The sequence below is a fragment of the Crocuta crocuta genome, unplaced genomic scaffold (assembly GCF_008692635.1).
Source record: "Crocuta crocuta isolate KB4526 unplaced genomic scaffold, BGI_CrCroc_1.0 scaffold3, whole genome shotgun sequence".
In the NCBI taxonomy this organism is placed as follows: domain Eukaryota; kingdom Metazoa; phylum Chordata; class Mammalia; order Carnivora; family Hyaenidae; genus Crocuta; species Crocuta crocuta.
The window spans coordinates 6,083,041-6,097,063 of record NW_027529934.1 but is presented as its reverse complement, the minus strand read 5'-3'; the positions used below and the strand labels follow the sequence as shown (position 1 = coordinate 6,097,063).

Below are 14,023 nucleotides of genomic sequence, written 5' to 3'. Positions count from 1 at the left end.
CAAAAGAGAAATCAGAAAATACTTTGAGATGAATGAAAATGAAGACAGCACATGCCAAAATTTATAGAGTGCAGCTAAAGCAGTGCTCACAGAGACGTTTATAGCTATCAATGCCTATGTTAAGAAAGAAGAAAAATCTCAAATTAGTAACCTAATCTTCCACCTTAAGTTACTGGAGAAGGAATAGCAAACAAAGCCTAAAGAAAACAAAGAATAATGGAGATTAAAATAGAAATAAATTAAATAGAGAATAAGAAAGAAAACAGATGAACATATGGGAGGGGAAAAAGAAAAAAGAAAAAAGGGAGGGAAGCAAACCATAAGAGACTCTTAACAGTAGAGAACAAATTGAGGGTTACTGGAGGGGTGGTGGGTAGAGGGATGGACTAAATGGGTGATGGGCATTAAGGAGGTCACTTGTTATAATGAGCATTGGATGTTATATATAAGTGATGAATCACTGAATTCTGCTCCTGAAAGCAATGTTTGACTATATGTTAACTAACTAGAATTTAAATAAAAATTTGAGAAAAAGAAAAGAAAAAAGAAAGAATTATCTTCCTCATAAAAAACAAAAAGAAAGAAAATAGAGGAAGTCAACAAACTAAAAATTAGTTCTTTGAAGGAAAAGAACCAGCTGGTCAACCCACAGAATCATTAAAAATAATGTATTGTCATATTTAAGCCACTAGACTTTGAGTGGTTTGTTATACAACAGTAAATAACCAAACAATTCACCCCATACACATAAATCAATCAATTTTAGGTGAATTGAATACACATATAGGGAAAAGCAAAATTATAAATTTTTAGATGAAAAGGGTAAGGAATGGTTTCTTAACAAAACACTCAAAAGGACAAATCATAATTTAAACTATGATAGTACATTAAAATTTTAAACTTCTGTTAAAAGATCGTATGAGCAAAGTAAAAATATAAGGCACAGACTGGGATAATATACTTAAAATGCAAATAACCTGCATCAGATCATTATTCAGAATACATCTACTCAGCCAATAAGAAAGACAATCAAATGGAAAAATAGACCCCGAGAAATGGATAGTTCACAAATAGGAAGAGGCAGATATCAAATAAACAGCAAAAGATGCTCAAACCCCCCTCATAACTGTCAAGAACTAGGAGTGATCTGAGATTATACTCTGCTTGCAAATTAACACATTAGCCTGACACGGTTTCATGGATTCTGGCAAAAAACACAAGACTGTTATTCACAGCACAGCAAGTGGCCTGAGCTTTACATCTGTGTCATTTCCTTTGGAGTCCCATAGGAGCTATGCAGAGAAGCCCAGGTAGATCCTACACACATAGTGTATCATAGCTTGGGAATCTTAAGCTCAGGGGACTCTAGTCTTTTCAAATGGGCTGCAAGCAAAGCCTCCCAGCTGTGACTGTGGATCACAAGTTTTCTTCATTACACTGGACAGTAAGCAAACCTACCCTCTACCTCTGGAAGGAAGCACCACCTCTGTTGTCCTAGGCTGTTCACTATGCAGACATCCTTGAAAAGATAGTCTGGGTCTGCGGCCATACCACCCTGAACGCACCGGATCTCATCTGATCTCAGAAGCTAAGCAGGGCCTGGTTAGTACCTGGATGGGAGAAAAGAAAGTCTGGAACAAAAGATGTCGTTACCATTGCTCTAAAGAGGTGCAGTATCATGAAGAGTCCCTTGGAGAACTTATGAACACTTACTGCAGCGTTATTTGTAATAGCCAAAAATTTGTTTTACTAACCTTTTTACTCTGTATGCCATACTTAAAATATTTGTTAATTAAAATTACATATACACACACATACTTACATACAGACATATATATTTTATGTTACCAAATAAATGCCTTTGAAAGGTGTACCATTAAAAACGTACTTACACATTTTCCCATTTTGTAATTGAGGAAACCAAAACTGAAAGAACTTAATAAGCTTACCTAAGGAAGCTGGGAATTTAAACCCACATCTCTAGATTTCCTGGGAAAGGACAGAAAAACAAATCCTTTCCCATGCCTCTTCCCACAGCACTCCTCACTCACTCCTCAAACACACGGATAATTCTGTTGCTTAGCTCCTCTAACATCACCAAGAGCTGGCTATTCTAAACCCTAATTTTCCACCCAGAAGAAAACTTGTCTTAGCTGCATCCACAGCTCTGATGGCAATCTGGGACAACCACGAATGGGTCAGACAAGCACAGAGAATCAGAAAGGGGAAAGAAGAAACTTCTCAGTAATTGTGAGGCTTTCAGGGCCACCTCTTTCCTGATGCCTGACTTCAAGCAGCAAACTTCTTTTACTCCAGAATATTTGCCACTAGGTCCGGAGTTCACTGCTCTGCTTAGAGAGACACTTGCTCAGCTACATCCATTCTGACTTTCATTCCTGCATTTCTTCTCTCATCCACTTAGATATGTTTAGTGCCTTCTCTATGGGATGTGTTCTGCTTTCCTTTCATTTCTCGATCCAGAAACTATAGAAGCAGCTAAGCTAAGGCAGACTGAATTGTGCCCTTGAGAATGTAGATGAGTCACTTTGTCACCCCTAGTTAACCATTAGGGGTAAATGCCTCTGTGGATGTGGGAATGTGTCCATTTAAGTTTGATATATGCAAAATACATTTCTAATTAGCAACAGGATGGAATTTTCCAAAGGTCTTTCTGAGTGACTTCAACATAAGATATATTTTACTTATGTAATGTGGAAAAATCTCTAAGATACATTGTTAAGTGAAAGGATTAAGATGCAGAATAGTATATATTGTGTGCTACCATGAATATATCTGTATATATTTGCTAGTAACTGCATAAGATATCTCTGGACGGATACACAGAGAGTCAGTGTTGGTTGCCCAGGGGAAGAGGAACTGTGGGGCTAGAATAGAAGGGTAGGATAAAAAGGTTTTCCTATAACCCTTTATTTTTTAAAAAATTTTTAATGGTGTTTATTTCTAAGAGAGAGAGAGATAGCGTGAGAGAGAGGAAGACACAGAATCTGAAGCAGGCTCCAAGCTCTGAGCTAGCTGTCAACACAGAGCCCAACGCGGGGCTCAAACCCATGAACCATGAGACCATGACCTGAGCTGAAGTCGGATGCTCAACCGACTGAGCCACCCAGGTGCCCCTCCTATAACCCTTTAATAACTTCTCTATTTGGAGATAGATTGATAATACCTGTTTGAAAATTAAATNTCTCTCTCTCTCTCTCTCTCTCAAAAATAAAAATAAAAATGTTAGAAAAAAATCAATAAATAAACATTTTTAAAAATTAAAAACAAAAAAACAAGCGTTGGATGCTTAACCAACTGAGCCACCCAGGCACCTCTAAATTTAAATTATTTTAAATCATAGCATCATAGGTTCTATTAGTACTGCGAATATCACTTACCTTTTTAATATTTCATTTATTCATATTTTTGAGTACTTGCCGTTTGCTAGATGAAATATACCAAACACCCATTTAGAGGTTAAAGGATGTCCCCAGACTTTAGGTGTCTTCAACTCCCACCCAATATGCAAGGATGTGATAACCATAGTGGTAGGTGTGTGAGCTTAACACTGTATCTAATTTGGGAAAACTACAGGCTTAGGTTTCAATGCCACCAAACCCTGGAAATGATACTTCTTGAATGAGAAGTAATGAGGAGTTAGAACTGAGACCTGCACATAAGCCAGGACATTGAAAAGGCTATACCCTCAGTTAAAAAAAAAATTTTTTTATTGCATTAGAAAAAGTTGGCCTACCTAAAAGAAAGGAAGACAAAGCAGCTTATCTGCCAGATACCAAACTCTGGGTGGAAAAAAAAAGTCCCCATCTCATGTGAGTTTGGGTTTAATTTATACTCTGATTATTTCAGAAACCCTCAAGTCAACAAATTAACATAGTAAGTGTCTAGGCTGGTTACCTAGGAGCGACCTGGCAAAAGCAAATGCTAAGCTTCTCTTGAGGGACACATCCTCAACCAGGGCAGCACAAAATTCCTACAGGATTCCCTGCTGAAAATGAGCTTACAATCCAAAATTACAAAATATACTTAAGTGACTGTCATCAGACATAGTAAACCTCACAATTAGACTTTGAAGAACTTCAAGAAAACTACTAGATAGACATCAGAATAAGTTTATATAAAATCAGTGGATGAAAAAAATAAGAATAAGACATTCAAAACAGAATAGGGAGATTCACAGAGAACCAAATGAACTTCGATAAATAAAAAAAAAATACAGAAATTTTACACTGGATAGTTTGAAGTGCAGAATTGGCACAAATTTTAAAAAACAGTGAAACAAGAGATGCCTGGGTGGCTAAGTTGGTTAAGTATCTGATCTTGATTTTGGCTAAGTCATGATCTCACTGTTCATGGGTTTGAGAACTGCATCTGGCTCTGCACTTTCAGTGCTGCTTGGGATTCTCCCCCCACCCCTCCCCTGCTTGCTCGCTCGCTCTTTCTCTCAAAATAAATAAGTTAACTTTTTTTAAAATGGTGAACTGAAAGTTCTAAATGACACAGAAGTTAAATGAAAATATGGAAGAGACATCGAGTGTAAAATAATAGTCTAGCGTTTAAAAAAATTTTTTTTAATGTTTTATTTACTTCTGAGAGAGAGAGAGCGTGAGCAGAGGTGGGTCAGAGAGAAAGGGAGACAGAATCTGAAACAGGCTCCAGGCTCTGAGCTAGCTGTCAGCACAGAGCCCAACGCGGGGCTCAAACCCACGAACCGTGAGATCATGACCTGAACCGAAGTCGGACGCTTAACCAACTGAGCCACCCAGGCACCCCAAGTCTAGCATTTTTAAGTAGGAGTTTGAGAAGGAGAAAGTAGGTAAGAATCAATACTTGAAGATATATTTAGTGGTAATTTCAATAATTGATAAAACACTAATCTTCAACTTCAGGAATTATGAGATCTGATCAGGTTAAGAGATTCATCCAATGAAATACTATACAGCAAAAAAAGAACTATAACCACATGCAACACCTTGTATGAATCTCACAAACATACTGTTAAGCTCAAGATGCCACACACAAAAGAGTACGTAGTGTATGCATCCATTTATGTAAAGGTCAAAAACAAGAAAAACTCATGGCCAGCATTAGTAAACAGGGTAATGGTTACCTTGAGGAAATGGATAGGTAATATTTGGAAATTATTAACAGGTCAGCAGTGCTCCCGATATTCAAATAATGATCTAATTCTTGATCTATGTGCTAGTTAGTTAAATGGATGATTTCATCTTGAGAAAATTTGTATAGATGATTTTGGTATTCTTCCATATTTACTTTACATATATTCTGATAAAATATTTATACACAAAAAAACCCTCCAAATTCAGACAGATATAAGTGATGGTACTGTTTTCGTATACATAATCTCAACCTGTCCAACAAATGTCTGAGGTAAGCCTTGTTTTCATACATTTGCAAATGGACAAACAAGTCTAGAGGGGTCAAGTGACCTTGACAGAGTAATTCAAGTGTAGTAGCAGAGCCAAGACACTTGTCCAGGTCTTCTGACTCCCAATTTCAGTAGTGTTTTCATAATTTCATAAATAATTACAGTCCTGGTATCCTTTTAAAGAAGACATTATGTTCTGAAACATAGTCTTTTACAGAAATAAAGTAAATGAAAATTCTTTATCATTGGTCACCTAAGACAATGAGTCAAGGCTGTTTTCAGAACTGTACTTTATCAATATCTGTGTCCATCCATGTGTTTTTATATTCTTATTTCTGTTCACTGAGAGGTTAGCTATTAATAAAGATTATCTCTGATTTAGGAATCCTGCCTAAAATTGATCTAGTAAAACAACCTCCATTTCTCTCTCAGATTACATTATTCATTGCATGAAGAACAAAACAAATACCATGTATATTATAATCAAGATAATTAAACACTAAGATAATATCATCAGTTAAGAGGGTTTGGCATTACAAATATATAAAACTAAAATATTCTGACAACTCAGGAATATTTCATGAAATTAATATTTTAAGTTTAATTAATAATCACTTATAGGAGTGATTCATCTTTTAAGATTTTTTACTAGGTCGCTAGACTTCTGCCACTTTTTGAGGTCCTCAAAACCGAGTTGGGCATGTAATAATAATTATTGTTTATTAAACACTATATGCCAGGGAGTCTGCGAGACATATTTTATCCGTTTAGTCGCTTAGTATTATTTAACCTTTTTTATTTAATAGATACTTCATAGCTGTTTTTTATTGGACTTGATTTGATTTGATTTTAGGACCCTTAACCTGGTTTTGGAACTCTTCATAAAACTATAAGTACAGTTAAGTCCAGTGCATGCAGACAATGTTAGGGATGTCTTGGGGGCTTAGCTATTATTTTTTATGAATTACAGTTTGGCTTGACAGCTGTCCTCGTGTTGACAGCTCTTCTGATTATAGCCGTTGTCAAACTCCATCCTTAAGCAGGTTGTAAATCCTGGCTTCTTCCGATTAAAACTGGGTCAGAGCCAATGGCAGGTTACGTGGAGGCCAGTACTCTACTACTGTGTGTCCTCACTGGTTCATTTTCAGTGGCCTTTGCAGAGTAGCGTGCTAAACCCGTATTTGCCTCCGTTTACCTTTGGTGTTTTTTAATCTTCACATATCGGTCCTCCTGTTGTTTTGTGATTACACATGGTTCTTGCTGAAGAGTATATTAGTGTAAGTGTGGTCTTCCTTGTAAATGGCCTGTTAGCCTTCCCCTCCTCTCCCTCCACTGGGAATACTAACATCATTGCATCTGCGTCTCCCGGGGGAAATCAAGGCTTTTCCTTGCACGTGCAGTCATGTGATTTCAGAGTGGGCAGGCTTTGTATCCTCATGAGCCCTCGGTCTTCCATGTAAAGCACCATCTGTTCTGTTTCTTCCACGCTGTTACAGGGCAGTGGGAGGAGGCATTAGAGGGAAAATAAATAAAATAAAAAAAGAAAGAAATTTATCATCAAAACCCTGAGGATTAATGGAGTCAGAAGGCTCACTGCTCTGAATGAAAATTCATCTTCACCTGTGCCAGTGTCAGGGCTGCCTCTGTGGCACTTGACAAATAGAGGTTCCCAGGGTACCATAAATTCAGCAACTGTTCTAATCCCTATAGACTTGCTCAAGCTTTTCCGAGACAGGCTTATGACTGTTTTTGTATTTCCCAGCACATTGTGGGCACCAATATATTCCCTCATTAATTTGGTAAAATGTTAGCACCCTTCCCCTCTCTCATCTTCTTTGCCTTTGTCCATTTTGAGGGGATGGGCAGCTCACGCAGCTCTGAAAGATGACTCTGCCTTGTGAATTGTGCTTTACTTGAAGATGCCAAGGTGGAGAATCAATTAACTAATGAATTTTGAGCAAATACTAAGTTCCCAGCACTGTGCTAGATGGAGAGGAGAATATAACAAAGCATGTAATCAAGTAGCTCACCAACTAAGTGGGAGTACAAAGCATATTTTTTTAAACTATCTGTTGGGCACTTATATTTGCCAGTTGGCTCTGTGCTAAACACAAACATAATTGATGACTATCAACAGTGCATCTCCAAGAACTGTGTGCTTTCCTCATACGAGGATAAGATTCACCTGTATAGTTTCCTCCTGTCTTTAAATCAGTCTTTCTCTTCTCTTCCCTTTTTTCTGTTACAACTTCCTGATTGCTTGATTCCTTGTGCTCTTATCAGTCTGTCTTTGCATAAATCACATGCATTTGTTAATAAAACTCCTTTTCCTTATGGACACCATATCCCTCACTCTGAAAAACTGTTCTGCAACCCTGAACTTCCTCATTTATTCTTTTTTCTTTTATTTTTTTTTAAAGTAGGCTCTATACCCAGTGTGGGACTTGAACTCACAACCCCAAGGTCAAAAATCACATGTTCTGCCTACTGAACCAGCCAGGTTCCCCCTGAACTTCCTAATTTAAACCTCACTTTATAGTTAGACTTGAGCTAAAATTTCATTTACATTTGTTAGGATAGGGGATTGTTATGTAGCCTGCTTATCCTTTTCTCAGCTGGTTTGTGGTCCTCTAGATGTGGAACTTAAAAATTTAAGCTCTATTCCTGGGTTAGTACTCCTGTTATATCATATCTCACTGTTAAAAAGTTACTTCATGGGGCACCTGGGTGGCTCAGTCGGTTAAGCGTCCGACTTCGGCTCAGGTCATGATCTCACAGTTCGTGGGTTCGAGCCCCGCGTCGGGCTCTGTACTGACAGCTAGCTTGGAGCCTTGAGCCTGTCTTCAGATTCTGTGACTCTCTCTCTCTGACCCTCCCCTGCTCACGCTGTCTCTATCTCTCTCTCAAAAATAAATAAAACATTTAAAAATAAAAATTACTTCATTATATGGCATATATGAAATTAATGCCCCTTTGTCTGAGATGGCCAGCTTAGTGTCTTCAGCCATAGTACACATCTACTTAGCCTTGATCTTCATGCTTAGGAGCCTTAAGTGTTGGGTTAGATTTGAGCTAAGTGTGATCTGACAGATCATGGTAGTTATTATCCTGTATTACAGATTTATACACTAGGAAATTTATTCCTCTGATACTGCCCTAAAAGTTCCAATTTTAAAACCCAACAAGTGTTTCTTAACAATAAGTTGAGACTGATAGCTGCGGCAAAAAGGTTAAATGATTATTTCTCAAAACATAAATGTCATGTAGCTAGTTCTATACAGGATAAATATATCTTCTCACAACTGCTTGGTACTAGGCAATGTGTCTTTAACTTTGTTATATATTATAAGAGAGTGCCTTCCATTGGAATCTAATTTGGTGTACAGTGATTCATGGTAAAACCGTTCAAAAATGTAAAATTAAAATCTTCATTATATTATTTGAGGGAGATCATTTTAAACTCTTGAAGGGATATTATATTTCTCCATACCTTCTGTCGAATCCTGGACTTTGGTAAAGATACTCTGTCTCCACCTTCCTCCCTGTCTGTGGCAACACATAGCAAAATATGATCTCAGCCCATTAACACTTGTCCAGGACTAGAATAGGCACTTCTTGCCTTTTTCTCCCTTTTCTCCTACTCTCTCTCTATTCATTTATTCATCACATGTTAATTTAACATTTATAATCCTGGTAGCCTTCTAAGAAATCCCACACCACTGAAGACAGAGAGAGGGTTCTCAAATGGTCTGATTTTTAGCTCATAGTAAAATTCTCCTCTCCACCTCTATTCATTTAGAGCCACCTCTGAGCCTATGCTATTATGTAGAGCTTGGCGCCTGAGTTTGTCAGGGTAGGTAATATAAAGGATCGCCAAAGCTGTCCCAAGGATATAACTCATCACAACCTGGTGTTGGCTGTTGACTCTGCCATCTAACAGCACATAGCCGGGGGCCCAGAGCTGGAAGCACCCATCAGCAGAGTAAAGAGTCAAGGGAGCCCGAGAAACTACCTGAGTAACAATAAAGAGCAAAAGAAGAAATATCACTACTAAATTACTTAAAACCAAACTCGTGTAGAGTTCTACTTCCACTTAAGATATGGAAAACTATAAGAGAACAATGCTCCCATACTAACAAGAAGAAAAGGATAGGTAATCTACAAGATCACTAATTTCTTGAGCCCATCAGATCGCAGAGGTTGCTAACCTGGATTCCAAGGGATGACAGTCCCCCCACAAGACACACGAACTGTTTCACCTTCAGTGGAGCACCTGAGGAGCAGCCACCATAAAACAGGTAAGAAGACACTAAAATCGGCAGGTTCTTAAAGTGAGTTAGTCTGACATTCTAGAGTAACAGGGAGCCTCCGACTCAAGAGGAGTCCTCATTCACATGCTCTTTTTCATAAACCATAGAGGAACTGAGAATCGAGAGAGCCCTTCCCAGTGACACACAGGCATGAAACCCTGCCATTTCCCTGGATTCTTTTCATACAAAGCAAAATGCTTAAGCCCCTAAGGAAGAGCAGAAAACTTTCCTGTCCTCTTCTCTTGTCCTCAGACCCAGGCAGATATCTACTGCTTTAGAGCAAGGAGTAAAATCAAAATCTCTCTGCCACTCGGGAAGGACAGGGAACTCTACACTGACACCAAGCAGAGATCTCTCGCCACTGAGGGCAGGGCACGAAACTCTCTCCCTCTTCAGACATGTTTTCCCTCATACAGGGTAGAGTTTGGTTGACATTTGGGGGGCAGGGATGCAGGAACACTGAGAAATTGCCATCTCTGAGGACCTGCCTAAGATTGAGACCAGCCCAAAAGGACAAAGAGGCCATGAGACTTGCCCTGAGTAGTAAGCAGTAGCACTCTTACTGACGGAGGAGGAGCAAGAGTGCAGAGAGAAACTCCCTCTGTAGTGGACCTGCAGAGACTACTGAAAGCTGAGAGTGGAGCAAGAATACTGAAAAGAACCCACTGGCACCCGAGGACTCACAAAATATAAGGTAGCAGCAGCTCACAGCCAGAGGAGTTTGAAGTGTATGATGCATTGAAGTTATCTGTAGCAGCAACAAAATCCAAACCCAGTTCAACTGCTGGCCAGATTGACTCAACACCCATCCTAATTGTATGACAGTAAAAGAGGCATAGCTACTGCTTGGTGTAAATAGTGTTATTTAATGTAGTCTCCACTGTCTTTCTACATATATTCTGCATTCAGTCAAAGCTAGGAGACATAGAGTAACAAGAAAAAAACAACTCATTGTCAAGCTACAAATTAGTAATTGATAGAGCAAGTATATAAAAATTCATCAAGGATATGAAAGAATCGAACTATACTATCAACTAACTTGACTTAATTAACATCTATAGATCTTTCTAGAATATCTATAGAATGCTCCACCTAATAAACAGAACATGTCATTTCAAGGATACATGAAACACTTAACAAGATACACCATATTCTAGGCATAAACAAACTTCAACAAATATTTTTAAAATCATACCAATTTTTCTCTGTGACCACCACAGAATTAAATTAGAAATCATTAACAGATGCATATCTGGAAATCCCCCTAACACACACACAGTTGTACGAAACTTAAACACACTTCTAAATAACTCATAGGTCAAAGAAGAAATTCCAAGGGAAATATTTTGCACTGAATGAAAAGAAAAACACTCTGTCAGAATTCTGGGATGCGGCTACAGTAGTGCTTAGAAGGAAATTAAATGCTTTTATTAGAAAAGAAGAAAGTTCTCAAATCAATGGCCTAAGATTCTACCTTTCAAAAATTAGAGAAAGAAGAACAAATTAAGCCGAAGACAAGCATAGGCATAAAATAATAAAGATCAGAGTAGAAATCACGGAAATAGAAAACCAAAAATCAGAGAGAAAATCCATGAAATTATTGAAAATCTCTGAGATGGTTAATAAAACTGGTTGACCTCTAGCCAGAGCAATAAAAAAGAAATTAAAAAGAAACCAATTACCAATTCAGGAATGAAAGGGAGACATCACAAATCATACAGATATTATGAAGCAAATAAGGGGACATTGTGAGCAACTTTATAGCAATACATTAGATAACTTAGAGGAAATGGACAAATTTCTTAAAAGACACAAAAGTCAAAAAAGAAATTAATAACCTAGATAGCCCTATATCTATTTATTAAAGACATTGAATTTGTAGCTAAGAGCTTTCCACAACAAAATTTCCAGCCCCCAATTTCTTCACTAGTGAATTATACTGAATGTTTAAGGAAGATGTAAAACTAATTTGCACATCAACTCTTTCAGAAAATAAGAGAAGGAACACTGTCCAGCTCATTGTATGAGGCTGATATTACCCTAATACCAAAACCAGAAAAAGACTCTTGAGGAAAAGAAAACTACAAGCCAATATCTCCCATGAATATAATATTATATTGTATATACAATATACAAAAAAGATAATAAATCATAACCAAATGCCTTTATCCTAGGAATGCAAGGTTGGTTCAGCAATGGAAAGTCATTGTATTTCACCGTTTCAACAAATCAAAAACAAAACAAAACATATGATTGTTTCCATATATTTATTTTACAAAAAAAAAAAATTGACAAAATTCAACCTCCCTTCATGATTAAAAAAAAGGCAGCAAAATAGGAATAGAAGGGAATTTCGTCAACCAGAACTAATTGATAGCTAACATCATTCTTTTTTTAAATTAACTTATTTATTAATTTTAATTTATTTCTTTACATCCAAGTTAGCATATAGTGCAATAATGATTTCAGGATTAGATTCCTTCATGCCCCTCACCCATTTAGCCCATTCCCCCTCCTTCAACCCCTCCAGTAACCCTCTATTTGTTCTCCAGGTTTAAGAGTCTCTTATATTTTGTTTCCCTCCCTGTTTTTATATTATTTTTGCTTCCTTTCCTTTAATGTTCATCTATTTTGTATCTTAAAGTCCTCATATGAGTGAAGTCATATAATATTTGTCTTTCTCTGACTAATTTCGCTTAGCATGATACCCTCTAGTTCCATCCATGTAGTTGCAAATGACAAGATTTCAATTGTCTTTGCCGAGTAATACTCCACTGTAATACTCTATGTAATACTCCATATATGTGTGTATATACATATGTATATATATATATACACCAAATCTTCTTTATCCATGCATCCATCGATGGACATTTGGGCTCCTTCTATACTTTGACTATTGTTGATAGTGCTGCTGTAAACATTGGAGTGCATGTGCCCCTTCAAAACAGGAATAAAGACAGTCTCTTCAGCAAGTGGTGCTGGGAAAGCTGGACAGTGACATGCAGAAAAATCAACCTGGGCCACTTTCTTACACCATACATAAAAATAAACTCAAAATGGATAGTAACTTAAACATAAGACAGGAAGCCATCAAAATCCTCAAGGAGAAAGCAAGCAAAAATCTCTTTGACTTAGGCTGCAGCAACTTCTTACTCAACACGTCTCCAGAGGCAAGGGAAAAAGAAGCAAAAGTGAACTATTGGGACCACATCAAAATAAAAACTTCTGCACAGCAAAGGAAATAATCAGCAAAACTAAAAGGCAACTGACAGAATGAGAGAAAATATTTGCAAACAGCATTATCAGCTAAAGGGTTAGTATCCAAAATCTATAAAGAACTTATCAAACTCAACACCCAAAATACAAATAATCCAGTGAAGAGATGGGCAAAATACATGAATAGACACTTTTCCAAAGAAGACATCCAGATGGCCAACAGACACATGAAGAAATGCTCAACATCATTCATCATCAGGGAAATACAAATCAAAACCACACTGAGATATCACCTCACTCCTGTCAGAATGGTTAACTTAGCAACTCAGGCAATAGCAAATGTTGGCGAAGATGAGGAGAAAGAGGATCTCCTTGCATTTGGGAATGCAAACTGGTGTAGCCACTCTGGAAAGCAGTATGGAGGTTCCTTAAAAAATTAAAAATAGAACTACCCTACAACCCAGCAATTGTGCTACTAGGTATTTATCCAAAGGATACAGGTGTGCTAACACCATTCTTAATGGTGAAAGGCGGAAGGCTTTCCTTCTGACCTGGAGCAAGGCAGATATGCCCACCCTCCCCTTTGATTCAGCGTCATNCTTGTCCAGGACTAGAATAGGCACTTCTTGCCTTTTTCTCCCTTTTCTCCTACTCTCTCTCTATTCATTTATTCATCACATGTTAATTTAACATTTATAATCCTGGTAGCCTTCTAAGAAATCCCACACCACTGAAGACAGAGAGAGGGTTCTCAAATGGTCTGATTTTTAGCTCATAGTAAAATTCTCCTCTCCACCTCTATTCATTTAGAGCCACCTCTGAGCCTATGCTATTATGTAGAGCTTGGCGCCTGAGTTTGTCAGGGTAGGTAATATAAAGGATCGCCAAAGCTGTCCCAAGGATATAACTCATCACAACCTGGTGTTGGCTGTTGACTCTGCCATCTAACAGCACATAGCCGGGGGCCCAGAGCTGGAAGCACCCATCAGCAGAGTAAAGAGTCAAGGGAGCCCGAGAAACTACCTGAGTAACAATAAAGAGCAAAAGAAGAAATATCACTACTAAATTACTTAAAACCAAACTCGTG

General features: G+C 37.8%; 1 protein-coding gene across 1 annotated transcript in view; it reads left to right on the top strand.

Annotated features, from left to right (window-relative positions):
- ACBD6 (acyl-CoA binding domain containing 6) overlaps positions 1-14,023 on the top strand; it is a 194,754-nt gene that overhangs the window by 172,894 nt on the left and 7,837 nt on the right. The window lies entirely within an intron of this gene.